Source organism: Malaya genurostris, chromosome 1 (genome assembly GCF_030247185.1).
Source record: "Malaya genurostris strain Urasoe2022 chromosome 1, Malgen_1.1, whole genome shotgun sequence".
Classification (NCBI taxonomy): domain Eukaryota; kingdom Metazoa; phylum Arthropoda; class Insecta; order Diptera; family Culicidae; genus Malaya; species Malaya genurostris.
The window spans coordinates 72,583,121-72,605,348 of record NC_080570.1 but is presented as its reverse complement, the minus strand read 5'-3'; the positions used below and the strand labels follow the sequence as shown (position 1 = coordinate 72,605,348).

The 22,228-nt window shown below is 36.5% G+C and overlaps 1 protein-coding gene across 7 annotated transcripts in view; it reads left to right on the top strand.

Moving 5' to 3' along the window:
* Positions 1-22,228, top strand: part of LOC131440443 (torso-like protein) — a 71,243-nt gene that overhangs the window by 14,829 nt on the left and 34,186 nt on the right. For 5 of the 7 annotated variants that reach the window (XM_058611724.1, XM_058611723.1, XM_058611719.1 and 2 more), the window contains exon 2: positions 5,022-5,494. The gene's annotated coding sequence lies outside the window, so the exon portion shown is untranslated. Of the gene's footprint in view, positions 1-5,021; positions 5,495-7,477; positions 7,556-22,228 lie in introns of all 7 variants that reach the window. The other 2 variants (XM_058611720.1, XM_058611721.1) reach the window with 1 other exon arrangement.

Sequence of the window (22,228 nt, the reverse complement as noted above, 5' to 3'; positions counted from 1 at the left end):
TCGAAATCTGCTAACCCGATAAACCTGATTAATTTATGTGAAATAGACATTTTTATACTAATCACCCTGTATCTCCAAAACCGGAAGTTGGATCTGACTCTAAAAAAACAAGATGTTTTATAGAACCTTAAATTAAAACTTTTCATTTGAATCTAAGATGATTCTTAGATTTCATTTCAATCTCAGATCGGTTTTAATTTCGTTTCACATATCATCCTGTAGTTCCGGAACTAGAGGTCGGAACGAAACATAATTCAGGAACCTGACTTCTCATATGAATCTGAGTTTGTAGAAAACGGTTGAGTCATCTCCGAAAAAAATGAATGAAATTATTTGTCACACACGCATTTGCTGATCTCGACGAACTGATTCGAATGGTATATGGCTGTTACGTTCTTCCAGCATTTATTGCTGTAAGTAGTGTAAATCAATATAATTATGGAATTGCTTCCAACTCGAAAATTCTGCCATCATTTGGTTTACATATGGCATATTCGAACGATTATGATGCCAAAAACGAACCGTGCTAAAATTGATCCGAGCAAAATATCATGCTGTACACAGTCTTTTGGGTATTTAGAAACAAATGTATGTAACAGTATAATAAATCGTGTTTTATGTTGCTCCCAAGCATTTCTTGGCCAGACAGCGCTCAAAACTTCTACTGCTGGAATAGGGGAAAAATCGCTTACACAAAAACTTCGATATTTGCGTTAAAAATGGACGGATTTTAACAATCTATGGCTTGTTGGATAGGTATTATCGTGCGGAATCTAAGTCTAAAAATATATTTGGTTTTTAGGTCGATTGTGATAGATACTGTCAAAAAACTGAAAATTTTGACATAAAACTTCGTATAAATCAAAAAGTAAACATCCGATCTCAAAACCATTCAATAGCTAATAGTACTGTTGTTGTACCGTTGAATTCCACTATGTTATATCACGTCATTACACTCTCACAAAGTCACTATTTTCACAGTCACTATTTTTCCGAAAGTGTATCAAACGTTATAATACAGATACGTATTTCGGAATGCTATTTGCATCCTTCTTCAGTGTATCGGTTTTATAAGTTTATTATATTTTATTAAATTTTATTAAATAAACTTATAAAACCGATACACTGAAGAAGGATGCAAATAGCATTCCGAAATACGTATCTGTATTATAACGTTTGATACACTTTCGGAAAAATAGTGACTGTGAAAATAGTGACTTTGTGAGAGTGTAATGACGTGATATAACATAGTGGAATTCAACGGTACAACAACAGTACTATTAGTGACAACATTCTACTAACAGCTCAAACAGAAATTTAGTCATTCAATAGCGTTCTGGGTGACGGGGAGACCTTTCATTTGCGACTAGTTTGATCAAAATCTGTCCAGCCATCTCTGAGATCTCGACCTCTTAGTTGACAACACACATACAGACACACACACAATTGGCGCAGCCACATAACCGAAGCCAAGATGGTTCGGCGGCACAAAGCCAAAACGATGTGGCGTAGCCGCATTAGATATTTTTTCATTTTCCCTTTTTAAACGGAAAATTTCACATACATTTGCCTGGTAGATACACCTATCGAATTGCTAATAGTCAACAAGTTTTCTTGGGAACTCCGTTCTGAGGTTCATGAATCAATCTTTATTCAACAATACAAGAATCAATCTTTATTCAAGAAGTCCAATTGTAGGTCAACAAAATGGGCGTTACTCTATCATCTTTCATTTGTCTTTATTTTAAATGAATTCCAATTACGATTTTAAGACGATTTCAGGATTCGGCGAAATGACCCTAATCCCAAGAACAGTTATAGCAGATTATGAACGAATACGGTTTTCCAGATTATCTGACGCGATTGGTGATGGAGTGATGCGTTAAGTTCGATTATCATGGACAGTCTCGGCAAGGTGATGGACTCTCTTGTCTCTTGTGCTATATTACCTTTGCAAAGTGTGATTCGAAGAGCGAGGATCGACACGAGTGGTACGATCTTCCGAAACGCCGAACAGCTTTTTGGCGTCGCTGACGACATTGATATTTAGAAGATGACGGAAACATAACTCGGAGTGAAAGCTGAAGCTAGACGTATCGAACTGGCTATGAGTGCGTCGGAAACAAAATACATGAGAGGAAGAGGCTCTACGGAAGAAACACGACGCCTCCCACCTAAATATTGATAGACGGGACGATATCGAGGTTGTTGACGAGTTCTTGTATTTGGGCTCACTCGTGACCGCCGATAATGATATCAGTAGAGAGATTTAGAGTCATATTTTTACTGGAATTCATGCGTACTTTGGATTTAGAATAACCCCAAAAGGAGTTAAGTACGTCACAGTTCGCATCCAAGTCAGTCGATAAAACAAAACCGTTTACGTTGGGGATGGAAGAAACCAAGTACAGTATTGTGTGGTGAACAATAGACCTCGAAAATGAGTGGACCAAACGAACAAAAGCTACCGCCGACACGAAAGAATACAATTATTGTTGACTTCAAGCAGTGCAAAATTCGACCTTCGATACGAGAACTTGAAGGTTTGCTTAAGAAGCAAATGCATCTTGACATTAAACGTGTGCATTTACTTCAATGCAATAAGACCAATAATGTTGTTTATATCCAGTTCTATATAGAGTTGGATGCAATTCAATTCGCTAAAGACAATAATAATGTGCACTATGTGGAGCATGAAAATATCAACACAACATTCCAGTATATATGGAAGATAGTGCTATAGAAGTGCGTGTGCATGATCTTCCCTCAAGCGTCATCGATCCTTATATTCGCAAAACCATGTCCCAATACGGAGAGATTCTCTCTATCGAAAAAGAAAAGTGGAAGAATTTTTTCCCCGGTATTCTAAATGGCGTACGTTTGTTACGCATTCGCTTGAGGAGGCCTATACCTTCTTATGTGACATTCGGTCAGGATACAAGAATCCCGTGCAAATCACTTGTTACCTATGACAATCAGATGGCCACATGTCAATATTGCCAAAAAGCTGTTCACTACTGTAAGCCATGTGATAAACCGGACAAGGAGACAAATACCAAAGGACAACGGTGCTTCCTTCACACCAACCCCAAGCAACCCCAGTACACCTGTGACAGTCACCAACAACAGTGAAGCAACGAAACCCTTCAACGAAACCATCCAACGTATCCCCTATAGAACAAAGTACACCAGCTGCAGTTAACAACTTACCATCCAACCAACCAGCAATTGCAAACAATGTACAACAAGCCGCATCTACATCAACTAGCAACGAAATCCACAACAATACCGATGCGGCAATGGATGACGAGACGAACCGCGAACAAACTGCCCCTCAATACTCGCAGGAAGGAAATGGAAGCTCCTCTCCCCCTAGAAAAAGGGTGACAACGAGATCCAATACAAAAAAGAAATTATCTAAAAACTCAGCTCAATCGGCCACGTAAAGCTTGTACGCAAATAGGCCTGAATAGAATATTTTTTAAATAAAAAAAATAAGTACGTCACCGCACGAAATTAACCATTTGAAAAACGCTACTTAGACCGATTGTTCTCTACGGCGACGAGACCTGGACTATGTTTGCAGAGGATCAAAGCGTCCTGTTTTGGAAAGAAAGGTGCTGCGGACCATGTAGGGCGAAGTACAGATGGAAGATGGAATGTGAAGATGGCGTATGAACCACGACTTACAGCAGCTGCTTGGAGAACCACCTATCGTACGGACAGCTAATATTCGACGGCTACGATGGACTGAGTATGTCATTAGGATGCCGGACGGCAACCCAGTGAGAATGAAATCTTGAAAGAGAGCAAGGTGGATCGAACAAGTAGAGGGGGATTTAGGACGTATCCGGGCCTTAAGTGACTGGCGAAGAGCGGCCATGGATCGAACTACATGGAAATTTTTGTTAGATACAGCAAAGAACACCATAGGCTTAGATAATCAACCGAATCTTGAAGATATCGGTGCAGCCATCGGAGAAAAAAAGGCGGAAATAGAGAAAAATGAGCGGCAAGAAAGGCGTTTTGTTGGTTACGCCGTTTATACCATAATGTATCCTGAACTAGAAATCACAACCATTTAATTTCCCAACTTGAACAAAAGCTCAATAACAGCTTTGAAACAAGCCTAAGTTTGTTTAAATCGGTTCAGCCATCTGTGAGACAATTGAGCCGAAATAAAATAACGCGTTTTGTCGGTTACGTCTCTTAAACCATTATATCTAGGGAACCAGAAATCACTGCCATTTAATCTTCGAAAGAAAAATTGAGAAAATTGAGCGGTATATAAACAACGTGTTTTATCGATTACGTCACTTATACCATAATATCTCCGGAAACAGAATTCGCAGCCATTTAATTTTCGAACTTGATCCATGGCTCCATAGCTTTCTAGCCTAAGTTTGTTAAAATCGGTTCAGCCATCACACCTACATACACACATACTCGCACAGACATTTTCCGATCTAGTCGAGCTGAGTCGAACGGTATATAACACTATGGGCCTCCGAGTCTTCGTTCGAATGTCGGTTTTCCAGCAATTCTATTACCTTTCTGTCGAGAAAGGCAATTAGAAAAAAAGGCCACTAGATTTTTTTAGAGACCACTTATTTGATTTTCTTCAACTTCAAATGAAAAGCAAAATTTTTATAATCTATATAAGAAAAGCTAAAAGAAAACATTCATCTCAAAAACATTGGTCAACTCAGAATAATTTCATTTTAGATCTAAAAGCTAATCGATAGCGGAAGCTGAATTGAACTTAATTGCTATTCTTCGGCTCTAGTATTAATTAAATAGTCTCTTTGAACTTGAACATGCCGGGCAAGGTTATGCTGGAAATACATCAATCGAATGGTAGAAAACAATTGAAAATAATTATTGCATCGATATTTGGATTAGGAGTTTTGGATATAGAGGGAGTGTAAACACCAGTATTAGAATTTAACTTGCAGGGCCTCTTTCTAAGTCCATCAAACAGTAATCACTTCCACTCATACACACCGTTTTTCTCTTTTCAGCCACGAGTGTCAGCTATGAAGAGCCGCAGAAGGAAAACGTAGGAAAGAAAAGTGCTTACTGCCGTCATAACCTATCCACTGCTAGGCCGCCGAAACTCACATCAGCCGCAGATTCCAAGACGAAAAGGCCCGCTCTTCGACCGAGTGTATGGACAGAGAAAATGAGGTGAAGTGTGTTTCGCAGTCCTAGAAAGGAGTTATTTTAAACTACTTCACGGGGAACAGAGTGTGTTTTGCTGTTGTTGCTAAAAATAAGGTGTTTTATGTAAAACAAAAATAAATGGTAGCATCAAGAAAGGTGAGGGAAGTTGATAGTGACGTTGGAAAAAGTCAAACGAAAGTGAAGTGAATTGTGATTGTTTTCGAGCAGACGCGAGAATAACACGGATTGCAGGAAGTCTTGCCTACGGAATAAGTTGTCAAATACAACTGCCGGACTTCAAAAAAAAAATTATTGAGGATTAGAACTACAGGTGAGATTTCGTTTTGATTGTTGATGCTTGTTTATAGATAACATTTCCGCGTTATGCATTGTACATTTCTAACTGAGATAAATTGTGTCACAAATTTTAAATTTTTGGAACTATGAATGCTGCATTATGAACTATATAGAATTTTTGTTAGAGAGATGTTAAGTTTCGCGCGGTTTTACAATGTGTCGTTAAACGGTTTTTCAACGATAATTTTGAGAATGTCATGTGACATACTATGAATTAAATTGGAATTATTATACAGTGATGGAGAAGCAATAATTTTAACTATTGATAATGGTAGTATTTCGTAATAAGCTGTCTACATTTTTCGGGTCATGAGATTCTGTCTCTAATCCAACTTTTTATGAGCCCTAGTTTTCCAATAAATCAGAAACGTCACTTTTATATGGAGAGACTACTAGTAACGGATAGTAATTTAGTTCTGATAACCACAAAAGCCTTTCAAAATCCCATTTAGGCCTGAGAGTATTCTCTTTGGAAAGTTAGTTTTTGGATTTATTTTCCTCATTTTTCTTAGTGGTGGACTAATATTACATTTTTCTGAGAGGTAGACCGACATTATGAATTGATTAGTGCCGAAAATTAAAATTTGTTTAATAAATTTGTCTCAGTAAACGCAGTATTTGTCCAAACAATTTGTTTATTTGGAGCAGGGAAAAGCTCACTGGAGCTAAGTATCGCCAAAATTTTAACTCTCTCTCCAGTAGGCATAAAACCTCACATCTTTTGTACCAATAGATTATAACTATACAAATGATACATTTCCCATAATTCGATGGTTGGAAATCTTCGCTCATCTTTTATGCTACCGATGGCAAATGTGCTTTAGAAACGTTTAGAAATGTACACACGTCGTAGGTAATATAGTATTTCTGATTATCGATTACGTCCGTAATTTGGGGATTGTTGGACTATTTTGTTGATACGTACTCGAAAATAGTAACGAGCTTCATAAAATTAGCAAGTTTTCACTAAAACCAACAATATATTTACGATTCAGACCAAGTCTAGTGGCAGTTTCCGCCCCACCAATAGGTGGCCATTTTCGAACCACTATTTGTGTGACCCCATTGTTTTGTGAGGTCATAACACAAACAAAAATTATTTTATCATAAAAACCACTAGTGCCATTCGATTCAGCGCATCATTATTAGCTGAAAACAATTCCTGCTTGTAGAATATATTTCCATTTGTTCCTGGAAATATATTCTACAAGCCAAAAATTCTACAATTAGAAAATTTCACTTTTGGTGAAAAAATTGAAACTTTCGCACTCACCGACTACTGAGGCTCAACTGCCTGGACGGTATGTCGAATAAACATAAGCCAATTGTAGTTAACGCTCGAGCCTACGTAGAGAGGACTTAGTCGATGGGATGTTACATTTAGTGTTCGAATTGTTGCGACTGGTTATTTTCGCCCCGGTCTTCTTTATTACCGTTATACCGTTCCTTGGTCTCCCCGTTCCCAAATGTCAAAGAACGAGTGGTTAAATAGAAATGAAGCTCACGTATTTTACTAAGGCTCTGAATCATTTCGTAAATAATTTTAACTTTTAGTTATAATTTGACATTTCAATAGTTCGAATAGTTGAATTTGACTAAAAGCGCAACTCAGTTCTGAATTAAAATAATTATTGAGGAAAATATTCATACTTCATGTTACAATATTTTACTAAGCGGATAGTATAAAATCAATTTACACAGAAGACAAGATAATGGAAACTTGAGCTTTTTTGCAAGTTCGAGAATCTGAATATATGTATCGAACTCTCAGAAACAATCATGCTCACGAGCAGAGTTATTTTTGATAATGAAGTAACTACTCGATTGTCAGATTTTAACCACAAGTCATTCGAGAAATGGTTCACAGCCCAAGAAATTGCTGGCACATATATTTAACTGAATTGTAATATGATACCATGTGCTCTTATTCAATATTATGCGTTATTTTTATTTTCAGATTTTCCGTTTCGATGTTGATCAAGTGGATGAGAAGTATCAGTTATAAAATGACCGATTGATGCCTGTTTTCAAAAAGGTGCATAATTCTGAAGCATTTTTTTTTTTAAATGACATTACATTCCTTTTGTGGATTTTGGTCAACAGACTTCGCAACCGATTCTTAGCGTACAGAATACTGGCTAATACTATGATCCTACTGACAACTGGTTTGTAAGACCAGTGCCCCGTGCATTGAACCGCCAACCCGGGTTAAATATGTATACCAAATTTAAATAACAAGACTTGAACATTGACGTTAGACTGTCGTATGTCGTGTCCTTTTGATAGTTAACAACTAATTTCGGCAGCCCTGGAATAAACTTTAGGAAAGCTCCGCAAAGTCAAAAATTGAAAGAATTCAATGGTTTTTAGAGTATCACTTAGTAGCATTTATGTTCATTAGAAAGGCATAATAAATGTATTACAAATATTTTGAAACTTCACAAAAATTGCATGAGCATAAGCTGTAATGTTGTATAGTTAATATTGTGTTTAAATCATTACGAAAAAAAAACATTATATAAATTATTCAGAAAACTTCTTCCTGATTTATGACTCAAGATTAATCCATTTCTGTCCATGCAAACGACATTTTAAAACACTATTCATCATTTTGCCATACGATGGAGATACACAGTGCTCACAAGAGAAGTTCAAGGATAATCAAGACGAGACTGTACGGAAAAAAAGCTCTTAGCCCATCGGGTCATAAAAACTTACCTGGAGGGCAATAAAGTTCCCATTTCAGCTTCGTACACAGCCACGAAACCATAAGTAGGCAAAAGGAAACATAACTACATTGACAGGTTCCGTGTACACAGGTGACGCTATTGCAAATCATGGTCATTCAATTTTCAACTGGTTTGAGAAGGCATTAACTCTTTCATGGATGTTTGTCCTTTGTGACTAGAAGAATTAATATCAGTTTTCGGGGAAAAAATTTATGCAAATCTGCTAGCATGGGTAATTATGCATTTTTACAGATGCGGTCTACTAGCACGGGATGAAACATCGATTATCTTATTTTCTGTTGAGCAAAGCAAAATTCATGTAAAGTTTGAGTTACATAAAAAAAATTGCATTTTGTATCCTCGTCTGTTTCGTGGTATAGGATTTGAATTTATCTCGTTAGTCGTACAAAGTTATTTTATTTTATTTGGCTACAATCAATTCATCATCTCTTCTACACACTTAAACAATCTGGTAGAATCCGGTAATAAAAATTACCGAATATTGTCGGTAGTACGGTAAACAGCGAAAGATCCGTTATTTTTGACATACAATATCGGATTCTAACGAACTCTGTAAACTGCCCTGGTTATTTAACCGGCAGTGTCACAATTTACCTAAACCTGTAATCATATTTACCGGATTTACTGTGCATCATAGATATCTCCTATACCTTGAAATTAACTGAAATCGTTATATTTCCACGGTGTGAATTATAAGGACTTTAACTTCTAAATTTTAAACCCTTAAATGGACTACTTGGACATGTTGATGTCTTTGTTTTTCAGTGATATTACTGAAATGATCCCCATTTTTTTTTATAATTAATACGTTTGCTCAAAATAACTGATTCTCCGCATCAAATTTTGCGTCTTCAACATGTTTAGTTTCCGAATGTTAATAATTAGTTAAATAAATAAATAAATATTGTTTACCGGAAAGTATTTTCTATAAGATAGTAATAAATAAATTTTAAATAAATTGTTTTGAACGATCAGCAATTTCAGACTAGCGAATTTTTCGCTAAATAGTCTACCGTATAAAGCTATAAAAAGCAAACAAGCAACAAAATCATACGCCATATTTGTTATTACTTTGGTGTGCGATATGATTGAAAGCATAGTGATTAGCAAGTAATATTTTTCACGTATTAGCAGCTCGATAGTGCATGTTTATGTGCTGCACATTTTCTATCAAATTTTTGTACGAAGTTTGTCATATATTCGTTGGAAGTTTTGGAAGTTTCCGCTTTTGCAGACACTCGTTCACATAAACCTGGTGATTAAGCCTACCTATAGTTATGAAGATTTTGCTCTTCAAATCACAGCTACAAATAACTTACCAAACCATGTTCTTTTGAGTTTCTTTTTCAATACTTCAAGAACAATAAATCGTTTGTCAAACCGTACACACGCACAATGGCCATGTGTTATCGGTATTGGTTACATTTTTATATTGACAAAAATGTGTCTCATAAACCATGGCTAGATTTGGCTGTACGCATACCTTATTTGTTGACATTATCCATCTAATTCCAGTAGATCACTTGTCATTTTTTATCACATCTGTACACACTGCAGATAAACTTTTTCAATTATTCATACTGAACGAAATATTTGGCATTAGAACCATCCCAACTAGAATTGTCAAAACCAGATTTTCTGACTTACACAGACAGAATACCAGTTTTCTCAACTTTTCTTTCACTAATTACTACTACTTCTCTCAAAGAAATCATATTATTAAGAATTCCACCTCTCACATTTTACAACACAAATCGCAAGTGACTTACTTTTTTGCGAGCATGGTGCTCTCAGGTGCGTCCGCATCGTATCTCGTATACACAAGTTGGTGAGATAAATGTCAAATTCGTGCGCGCCATAATAACAGCACTGGGTACCAATACAATTAACAAGATATGTCCAATGTGATACCGTGTGATTGCAAAGCTGAACTGAAGAGACTCTAAGCTGACAGAGTCTGTCTTAACACTACCCAAGTAGCAATCCGTAACTAGTTCTGATGCGACTAAGTCCAAACTATGTTGCAACAAGAGCACGAATATGTTTTTATGTTATACTGGTTAAAAAAAAGTGACAGCAATGTTTCTTCATAACAGTTACGAAATAGTTATTAGGTTTCAAATCACCACATCTTTTTGTCATATTGAATTAATTATAAATTATAAGCTATCGTTACTTAATCCAAACATATCTTCAATAACAACTATGCTTCTAGCTACTAGTTGGAAATAAGTTTATTTGACTTCAATAGTAGCAACCCGTAACTAGTTCTGATACCACTAGGCCCAACTATGTTGCAACAAAAGAACGAACATGTTTTTTATGTTATGCTGGTTTAAACAAGGTGACGGCAGTGTTTCTTTATATTATAAACATTGGACTAGCTGTCATTTGTAAGTTATCGTTACTTGATTCTAACATATCTTTAATCACAGCTATGGTTTTAGCTACTAGTTGAAAAAAGGTTGCGAAACCATTATAAAAACGTAAGCGTATATGTAAATCGTTACGGTTAATTGATGTAGCAATAACAATATTATAAGATTATAACATATAATTTCTGCATTGATTCAGATAGCTATCGGTAGGTTTTCCTAATGTTATGATAACGGAAATGCAACCTAAAAAACTTTTGTTGGCTTAAATATGGGGATCACACTATGGAGTCGCAAGAAGTGTATAAAACATAAATAAAACCAGGGTATTACTTTTTTTTAAACTACTTGCTGACAAAAATAATGAAAAACAGAATAGTCTTTTTTGTTCTATGCACTATTCTAGACTCGAAGAAAACAAAATAGGGATTAAACATCGATTGTGATATTACCTTATGATCAAAAAAGAACCGGAATTTTCATTTTAAAATTCCCGCGCTTGTCCAATCGGTAAACTTTTATTCTCTCAACGTTGGCAACACTTTTATACACATTCTGTCAAATTTTGACGCATATCGTACGATTAGTGTTTGGCGTCTATACAAAAAAGTTGAAACATTTTCGTGTGACGACTTTTATAATGGATGAAAATTTAGAACGGCTCGCCTTCGAAGCGCCATTCGGTCGATTGTTGTGCGGTTTCGACGTCATATTCATAGATCCACACCTCATCACCAGTTATGATGCATTCGATGAATGTGGGGTCACTATCTGCGTTGGAAATCATCTCTTTGGCCACATCAACACGACTCTGTTTTTGAATGAAATTCATCTTTTTTGGCACCAGCCGAGAAGCGACGCGTTTCAAACCCAAAACATCAGTTAAAATGTGTTCGGCTGATCCATAAGAGATGCCCAACAACACAGCAATCTCTCTAATCGGTACAGAACGATTTTGCGACACAATTTGCGATTGTTGTGCGGTTTCGACGTCATATTCATAGATCCACACCTCATCACCAGTTATGATGCATTCGATGAATGTGGGGTCACTATCTGCGTTGGAAATCATCTCTTTGGCCACATCAACACGACGCTGTTTTTGAATGAAATTCATCTTTTTTGGCACCAGCCGAGAAGCGACGCGTTTCAAACCCAAAACATCAGTTAAAATGTGTTCGGCTGATCCATAAGAGATGCCCAACAACACAGCAATCTCTCTAATCGGTACAGAACGATTTTGCAACACAATTTGCTTCGCCAATTCAATGTTTTCTTCAGTAACAGATGTTGTTGGGCGGCCAGGGATCTCATCATGATCCAAGCTTGTACGACCACCTTTGAAGCGTTTATACCACTCGTATGCCTGTGTTTTTCCTAGACACGATTCACCAAAGGCCTTTTCTAACATTTTCAATGTTTCGGAACACTTAAATCCATTTGCAACACAAAATTTGATGCACGCACGTTGTTCTAAATTTTCATCCATTATAAAAATCGCCACACGAAAATTTTTCAACTTCTTTGTAAAGACGCCAAACAAAAACTAATCGTACGATATGCGTCAAAATTTGACAGAATGTGTATATAAGTGTTGCCAACGTTGAGAGAATAAAAGTTTACCGATTGGACAAGCGCGGGAATTTTAAAATGAAAATTTCGGTTCTTTTTTTCTCATAAGGTACAATACTCATATATATGAATTTAAAATAATGAGAAATCACTCTACTTGGATTAATTTTGAGCATTCTGAACGTAAGGTTTTTTAGTTGTTTATTGTTCATATCTTCATAAACAGATTTTGATTGAAGACACATTAAAAAAAGTAATTAAATTTAAATTCCGCTCGACAGTTTTAAAATCGTTGTGCAATTTGTACCTTGTATCAAAGTTGTAATTTCAAATACTATACTGTCTTTTTATTGATGATAGAAAAACATTATGAATTCATTCAATGTTTATAATGTCGATGGCAATAAAGTTTCAACTAGTTTACTTGAACATAAGAACTTTTCGGGTTCGATAGTTTTAATCAAATGTAGATTTTTCGCCACATCTCCTCTGGTAAACTTGAACTATCCGCTAATGATCCTTTGCATTATACAGAAACCATTTTGACCACTTTTTTCCTTCCGATCAACAGCTAAACATATGTTGTAGAGATTTAAAACACGAGATATAGTAAATTGTGCAATTCCCCAGCATCCTGCCGATGACACGATGAGAGAGTTCTGGATTTTCAAGATGCGTGCGTAAAAATTATTTTACGCCACGACTTCATCGTCGCAACGATTGCAAAACTATTACGTTCACTTACACAATATAAACATTACACATTGAACTAGTTTCACCAAAAATTCTAATTGAGAATTGCTAGTGGTTGTGATCTATAGGGGAGCCCGGGTTGAATATAGCCACTCGTAATAATTCGAACACTAAATGTCACTTCCCATTTGCTAAGCCCTCTATACGTGAGCCCGAGCAATAGATACAATTGGCTTATATTAATTTTACATGTCGTCCACTCAATTGAGCCTCAGTAGCCGGTGACTACTGAAGTATCGATGTTTTCGTCGAAAGTTAAATTTTCTAATTCCAGATTTTTTGGGCTGTAGAATATATTCACAGGAACAAATCAAGACCAAAAGTAATCATTTTCGCTCCGGTCTCCCCTACTATATTTTAGCTATGCGACGATTCTCTCAATACGTGCAATTAAAACGTAACAAATGATGAAACTGAGATGAAATCTCAGATCAATCAAACTCAGTTTGGGCTGACGCAAACCAAGGGTCATCATCCAAATCCCAGGCAGAATCCGTATAGAAATCATGTAATCGAATTTCTAACGGTTCAAATGAGTGCTATCCGGAGAACAGCGTACATAAAAACCTTAGCCTACAATTTAGCTTAGCGAGGCACTGTACCTCGATTTTTGGGGTAGAAGCGGTTTCATATTGAACGAGTTTATCTAAGGTCGATTAAAACACTATATTAGAACGGTTAAATTTAAGTCAGGTCACTCAATTGAGCTCTACCTTGTAGTCAGGAAATTACAAAAAATGCAAACCTTCCTGTAATGCACACACGAAAGCAGAAAATATTTAAATAATACGTGCAAATATTTAAACAAATCGGTTCTCATGCCATCGCCAAACGACATTACCTAAGTACATCGGACCGGCCATCGTGGCTGACTTTGCTTGTTATTCCATTCCATCAATACTCACACCAAGGTACTTAGTTAATAATAGGTAGTTTGTTTTCATCTCCAGGTTGATGCTTTGGCGCCCATTGTTTGTAGAAGCGTTCCCATGCCATTGAGGAAAGGTTCATTCCGCTTTTCGTTCTCGCAAGTCAGCTATGCATAATCATTAATCAATGCTGACCTTCGTCCGTTCTACCGGGCATTCAGTGTGACATTTGCAGTGAGCCAGGAATCAGTCAATTTAAGCCATGTTTTGTTTTGAATCTAGTTGTTGATTCGTGAATTTTGAGCGTACATAAAATGTGTCAGTGTTCTGGACGAAAAAATAAGAATTTTAATTTGTATTTCGATAATTTTTATAGTTTTTTTTAACACTAAGAATGTCTTTAATCTCGGTACACTTTTTTTGGAACCATTGTCACATTGGTTCAAACAATTGTCTATAAATTTAGTACACTTTTTGCAATTTCTGAACTGGAGATCGGCTCTGGATTAAATTAAAGTCTTTTCTAAGGCGCCATGTAAAATTCAATATAATTATATGATCATTTCTATTTTGGCATTCTTCAATGTCGGAAGGTCATTTCATCAAAAGCCAATTCACCGAAATTATTGTTTCACCAAATATGGAGCACTTAGCCACTTTTTAATGGAAAAATCATTTTATTGCTCCAACGAATCACGATTCCTCATACCATTCAAGATGAGATGGCTGTGAGCCGTAATACAACTGAACACACCGACTTATATTTACAGTACCCGGTAAAATTTTTATTGGCTTTCAAACAGCTGCAGCAGACCAGGAAAAGTATCATTAGCTGAGTGTTCGGTAGAGTTGCACTGATCATCAATTTTTAATATTTCCGTAAAATTTACCAGTTATTCGTACACACGTTTAAGACCATTGCACATTGTAAAATATCACTTAAGCACTGTAATATGGGAGATGCTAAAGACTGTTTTAATGTTTTTTGATATCACGAAATAGTAATTGACAATAATCAATTAATGTTCATCCTATAAATTAGTTTATTTATATGTGCTGGATTTAGATATACCAATGATACTAAAAAATCAATACGACTCATATATTTTCTGCGATCATTATCAGCGTTTCAGTTCCAGTTTTTTTCCATAACTTGCCATTCTATTGGAGTGCTAAAATAAGAACCCTGCAGAGAGAATTAGGAAAGTTATCGCGCATTCTCGTTGCGCACTTAAATTTCTACTTTTTCACTACCGAAAATTAATCAATTTGACAGCTAAGATTCATACTGCAGCGTGGCAAAACTTTTACATAAAATAAATAAATACTAATTTATGTTCCGTAATATTTTTATAAGATTTGCTGTAATCCAGTGGTTCGTTGACTGATGACTGTAAAGTGGATAAATTGAACAGATCATTCGGAGAGACTAATACTTTACAGAACGGAACCGGAAAAATTATTACTACAGCCAAAAGAGAAATTTGTGTAACGAAAATCGTCAGTGATTCGTTGTTGGAAGTCCTGACTACTGTAGGAAGGCCCGCCTTCCGAAGAAATCGCAGCTGGATAGGTTTACTCGCTTTTCCTGGTGGATTCAGTGAAATGGATTCCATTGAAGAGACCTCACTTTCGGGGTAATTATGAAACCCTGAACTACTCGGTTGTAATTATTCGGAAAGAACAAAAACATGTTGTAGTTCATAAACAACTAGAACAACTAAATTTAGCAAAAAATAGCATTGTAATTTGTGACAATGATAATAAGATACCTTGTAATTTTTACTTATGAACATAAAGTTATAAAATTTCGGCAAAGATAGTTTTTTGCATCGATATCTTTTTAATCGACAAGCTTTTCTTTCACTATCAAGCATATTTATAGATATGCCGCATTCGGGTTGTCTGATTTGATTCCTATGATTTAAATCAGTTTGGATTTAGTTTAAATCACTTATATTGTTTGAGAAGACGGGTACTGAGTAATGCATTCTAGTATTGTAAGTTTCATTCCAAAAAATAGCATTTCTTGTTATTTGTGTAATTGGAGGTGTTCTCACTGAAGCGAGGTTGTCATTGTATGTATCTTCGAGATGTTTTGGTACATGTTTTCGATAGTGTAGTGTTAATTTAACTCGTTTAAAACCTGCTTGTAGTTTTCCGAGTTTTTGCCTTTCTCTATAGAAAGGTATTAGAATTGCTAGAAAAACCGACTTTCGAACGGAGCCTCGGAGACCCATAATGTTATTATGCCATTCGACTCAGTTCAACGAGAACGGAAAATGTCTGTGTGTATGAGTGTGCACTTTTAGAAGATATTTGAACGCGCTCAGTTTTCTTAGAGATGGCTGAACCGATTTTACCAAACTTGGACTCGTTTGAAAGCTACTGTTAGGCCATTGATCAAGTTCAAAGATCAAATGGCTGTGACTTTTGGTTCCGAAGATATAATGGTATAAGTGACGTAACCGACAAAAAGCGTTTTATTTTTACGCGCTCAATTTTCTCAGAGATGGCTGAACCGATTTGAACAAACTTGGGCTCGTTTGAAGGCTACTATCGGACCATTGATCAAGTTCGAAGAGCAAATGGCTGTGACTTTTGGTTCCGGAGATATAACGGTATAAGTGACGTAACCGACAAAACACGTTGTTTTTTACCGCTCTAATGTATATAAGGGTGCCAATATTTTGGGATCACCTCTAATTTCGTAAAGCGCTACTGTCAGGGGCGATAAGTTCCATGAAATTTTGGGGAGGGGCACAAAAAATTATTACTGCAGATCATTGAACTTTGCAATATATAACGCATTTTAATAAAGGAAACGGATAGGTTAGAGCAAATAAAAAGCAACCAAGTAAAAAACACGAACATTTTCCCTACTATTCCAATAATAACAAATATTCAAAAGTGGTAAAGTCTAGCACATTTCACATTGTAGTATATTAGTTATAAAATTTTAGTAATTTAGTTAAGAAATATGAAGAATTAGACCAACTACGGGGATAACAGAAAAAAGTGTTATATCATAAGATATCTCTAGCGAATTTGCTAATATTTATTCCAGTTGTCAAAATATTGGGGGAGCATGGCCCCTCCTATAAATCTTATGGGGGGGGGGCAAAAAGTGCCTTGCACCCCCCCCCCCCCCCCCCTCATAATTGCCGCGCCTGGCTACTGTTCAAAAGTTTAAACGCCTCGAAAAAAGTCCGCATGCAAAATTTTAGTTAAATCGGACATGGGTAAGGGGTGCTGCCCAGCGGTTAAAGTTTGAAAATTTTCGATCTTGAAAAAGCACAATAGGGGGGAGTACATGAAATTTCCAAAATCGAAATTTTTTTTTGATGCCGAAACTCTTAAAACTGCATGAAACATCGAGATTTAGTGTCATCTCAAAAAAAAAAAATTTAAAAAATCAACTTTCTGGGACTTTCTGGGAATTTTGATATTTTTTCTAAGTCCCAAAAAGTCTATTTAAAAAAAAAAATTTTTTTCGAGATGACACTAAATCTCGACGTTTCATGCAATTCTAAGCCTTTTGGCATCAATTTTTTTTTCGATTTAGGAAATTTCATGTCAACGTTTTTTAGGGGGGCGGCAAACCAATCCGTGAGATTTATTTTTTTTTGCCCGTCCAAGTAATCTTTCATGGAGTTCAACATTGTTTGCTCACTAAACCAACGGTGGTGCAGTAAAACTTAATTTTGCCCCAGGCGGTACGCCACTGTTCGTGATCCAATGATTCTCGGTTCAAGTCGCATTCTATATGGTTCTTTTTGTTTTTCATTTCGATTAATTTCAAGCCATGTAATTTTTAGATCACACAATTTTACATATCCTTGAACGTACACATGAGTGAACTGTGACGCTCCATTTATGTGCGTCTTATAATATGTAAAATCACAAGGTTTTTTCGATCACACTGTCAACAGGACGAAAATGAAGACTGAATTAAGTTTGTAAAAATTGTTAAAAATCAAGCCACTGCTTCCGCTTCATCCGAAATCAGGAAACTGGGATCGGTTTATCCTAAATGAATTGGTTTAAACATAAGCCAACAGCGTATGCATGTGGAAGAGATTATAGTTCAGATTTTGCGCCAATTTTGCAGCGTCACTTTCATGATAGTTCGACAATTTTAGTTATTATCATGTTGTAGTTTGGTTCCAGATAAAATTCAACTGTAGTCGATGAGGTTCAATCATCTCTGAGAAAGTGAACAGTTTTTTTTCCTTTTAACCACTACTTCCGGTAACAGGTAACCAGAGAAAAGTATTACCGAAGTAAGTTTGCTTAGCCATCAACTAGTAAGACTTGCAAATTAGAAGAATTGGCTGGTTAGTTGAAGCCACTTGTTCATCATCACTTAAAGAAATACGCTCTTGAAATTGAAATTTTTTACCTTTGTCAACCTGTAATTCCGGAACCAAAAGATGACTGCAAGAAAAAAAATTAATTGTAGGCTATATGATTATGATGAATGACGAAAAAACAAATAATTGAATGGAATTGCTTCCAACATGATAACTTGATCATTATTATTATTTCGAACCTCAGGTACCTCTCATTTTTCCAATAGTTCGACTAGCTCTGGTCAGTGAGAGAAGAAAGAGAAAAAGGAATCATGAACGAGTTCAAGGGTACCGTCTGCGGTTAACGATCGACACGTCCGTACCTGTTTTAGTGTTTTGCGACGAATGTCAAACTACAAAAGCGAAAGAAGTACTGTACAATATAGTAGTATATGTTGTCACTTATTACAAGATTGTTGTTGTAATTCATTCATGAGCTGCGGGATCACCTAGTTTTTGGTTAGGCTATGAACTTAAAGCGCGCGGTAGCCTAACCCTATCACAAGCGTGGTCATAGTATAAAATTGCGCCTACGCGACATGCAAATTTCTTATACGCTACTTCGTCAGCAATCATCCGTAACGGTTTTATATTACACCTCATTACGAAGCAATTGTCCATTTGGCATTCACTTTCATTTCGTTTTCAGCTGATTGAAGAATGAAAAAAGACTTGCGATTAAGAAAGAGTAAACAACAATTATTGGCTGGACGGTAGGTGGGTAGGCATTGACGGCACGGGCATGTTCATCGAGGGAAACCTTGAAAATTTAGCCCACTTTTTCGAGTTCTACTGCCGACTGTCGCAGATTCTTTGAACGCGTACACAATTCGTTGAATGTTGCTGACTGGTTAGTTAGCTCTGGTGTCGCGAACTGTTGCTGGACAGGTCCGAAGGAAGGGAAAGGTAATCGAAAGGCATTACTTTTAACCCTTAGCGAGCCGAGCCCCTCAGGTGTGGCGAAGTTTACAAAATCTTTATTCGATACCAGTATTAAAAGTTCAAAGAAGCTGTGTACTGTTTTTTATTTTCATCAGGAGCTCAGCGTAGTTAATCTAGGCAGAAATTTTGATCTTCGTAAAGTGTCTTTATTTTGGCATTGGTTATTGTTCACCAACCTACAGAACTTAAATTAGCATACCTGAACTGACAGCTAATGAACGAAAATTTTGAACTGAATTTATAATTCAAATTGAAATTCGGAGTATATAATGCCAATTCGACATTCGCAGACCAGTTATAAAGACTGTTCTCGTAAAAAATGCAACAGACAAATATCTGATATTTTTGAAATTCTCAGGGAATTAATGAACACATTTTAGCTGTTTCTGCAGTGTTTGTTTAGTTAACCCCATTTTCTAGACTAAAATTCTGCACCTAACGCTACCAATCAAATCCTGTGCATCACTTACGCCATTTTTCTGACACACTATCAAACACTCTTTTTTCAAATGCTTGTCGTTTTTGAAGACTCAAATCGAAAGGTGCGGAGTGCACATGAAGTAACTTACTTTCCTTTCATTAATGGAGTTTCATTTCTTCCGCTGACAGCATGCCGCAGTATCATCTGGATCTCCTTGAACGATTTTTCCGCCTGACCTGGATTTTCCACGACCAAGGCCATAATTATTTGTCGAAGCACTTCTTGCTTGGAAGCCATCTCGATAATCGCTTAACAGATTGTGACGAAATTTTATACATGTAAAGATTACACTTTAAACTAGTTTGAAGAAAAGTTTTATCGATTTGTACTCAAGAAATTAAAAGTTATTCATAAAAGAACCTGTGGCAGTTGTTCGAGTACAGTCTTTAGAAGCGATTCCAGTCAGAAAATTCTACTGAATTCACAACCGAAATATGCTTTGATTTTATTCAGTATTGTTTGAAAAGATGTACGATTCAAACCTGTTTTGATCAACATGATATAAGCCAGTGAGCAAAGGGTTTCGATTCTACGATAGCTACCATAGCGGATTGTATTTTAGTAAGTTTCTTAATAACGCAATACGGATTTAATTTAATTCAATTATACACCATATACCGAATCCGGAAGCTTACGCCTTGAATTAGAACAGAATTTCAATGAACTGAGGCTGACTAGCCAATTCGTGCTGGTTATTTAATTCATGAAATACTTTCCAATCCTGTTACTGCCAGCGTAAAGCACACGTAACCAAAGTTCGATGAAGTTTAGTTTGTATTGTATTCAGTTGAACCTTATCAGACGGTTTGAGATATTATCTATTTTAGTCGATAAAGCAAGTTTTAGTAAAAATGCGAAAATGCAATTTTTTCGATTTAGATTTCATTTAATTTGAATATAAAAATCAAGCTTTAAACATTCGCATATATTTCTTGTATGATTCTTGTTGCAAGCATGCATTCAATATGCTACATGCCGTACGAAAGATTCATTTAGTTAATGAGAAAATATTCTTAACTTGTAATACTGGATGGTAGTTTTTTTGCAAATGCCTCTTTCGCCCCTAAAACGCAACATAATCACGAATAGCCGCTCCTTATTGGATTTGAAGTGGTTACTACCAAACTCAGCACCGGGCAGTCTGTGACGGTGTGCTAGTCGAAACCGGTTCAACGTGCCTCGCATTTTGCTATAGAATCGACCAAGGATAACCACTTAATTGGGTTTTAGTTTTGAGCTACCTTATCGAGAACGAAAACTTCGAATAGGCAAGGCTGTGCGATGATATGCATCATCAGATAGTACAAAACTTAGCCATCTGCAAGTTGTTTCAATCGGTTCGGTAAGCAACCATACATTTTTACTTACGCACGCGCTACTAACCCATAGCCGTATGATATTTGATTCCATCGCCTTCGTTCATGAAAACATGATAAGACTAATTTTATTCATGTCGCACGTTAGAGGAATCTCACACCCTGTTATTAGCGTGGCAGTGATAAACAATCTTGTCGCATCGATCAGCTCTCCGTCATCGTTAGTTCAGACGATAAATCCCTTGACCTTGCCAAATTCAAACCTCTTATTGTGTGATGCCAAATACTATTTTTTGAAGTGTGTAAATGATAAAGGAGTAACATTGAAAACACTATTGTGGAACTTGAGCTTTTATGGAACAAATTTTAGTCATTGATTATTATGTAATGTGATAGCTTTGCCCTGGTATTATACTCTGTAATCACTCTTCAGTTGAATTGTTTAAAAATGCACAAAGAATTAAGAAAATGATGCTTGGGAGAAGCCAACTACAACCAACTAAGGAAGAAAAGAAATTTTAGTCCGATACTCATTGTTTTTAGAGACCGCTGGTATCACTTTAACATATCTCTATGAGTATCACGAGAGAGGAATCATATTAGTAGGAAAAGTATAAAACCTGTATATGGTTTAGTAAAAAGATAGAAAAAGTAAGCTACTAGAAGCGATTTATTTCCGGGGAACGTAAACAATCAGCTGTCATTCATTTATAGAATTTTTCGCCCTTTATTTTTGAAATCTTATAATGATCATTTATAATTTTTTTTTTATTTAATAACATATTTTAAGGCACATTGCGTTAAGCTATAAGATGCCGAGGGCATATGTTTTAACTACTTAAACTAGATTTTTTTTTTATTTTCACATCATATGAGCTTTGGGAGATCTAGTCTTCAACGGGTGGTCGGCAGTGGCTGGCTGGATCTTGTACGCTGGAGTAAACTGGCACGACGTTGGTACGTATCACTGTTGGTCGCATCTTTTCGTTCGTGTGGGTCCGCGGAAAACACCCCCGACTACGGGGAGCCGGCTGATGGCCCGCATAATCATCGACTTGAGCGGCTCTCCGTGGTGGTGAATTTTGTGGAAGAGAAGGAAAGAAACAGAGAGAAGTTTATGTTGTTGAAAAAGGTGGTAAGGGAGCGAAACTACTTAGGTCAGCGATAAGATCTAATTAGTTGACATCGAGATGGTGAAGAGACGGGGACAGGGGAGCAAAAAATTAGTGACAGCAGAAAGATCTTGTTAGTTTTTCGATGAAGATGGTGGACAGACGACATTTGGGGAGGTTCGAGCG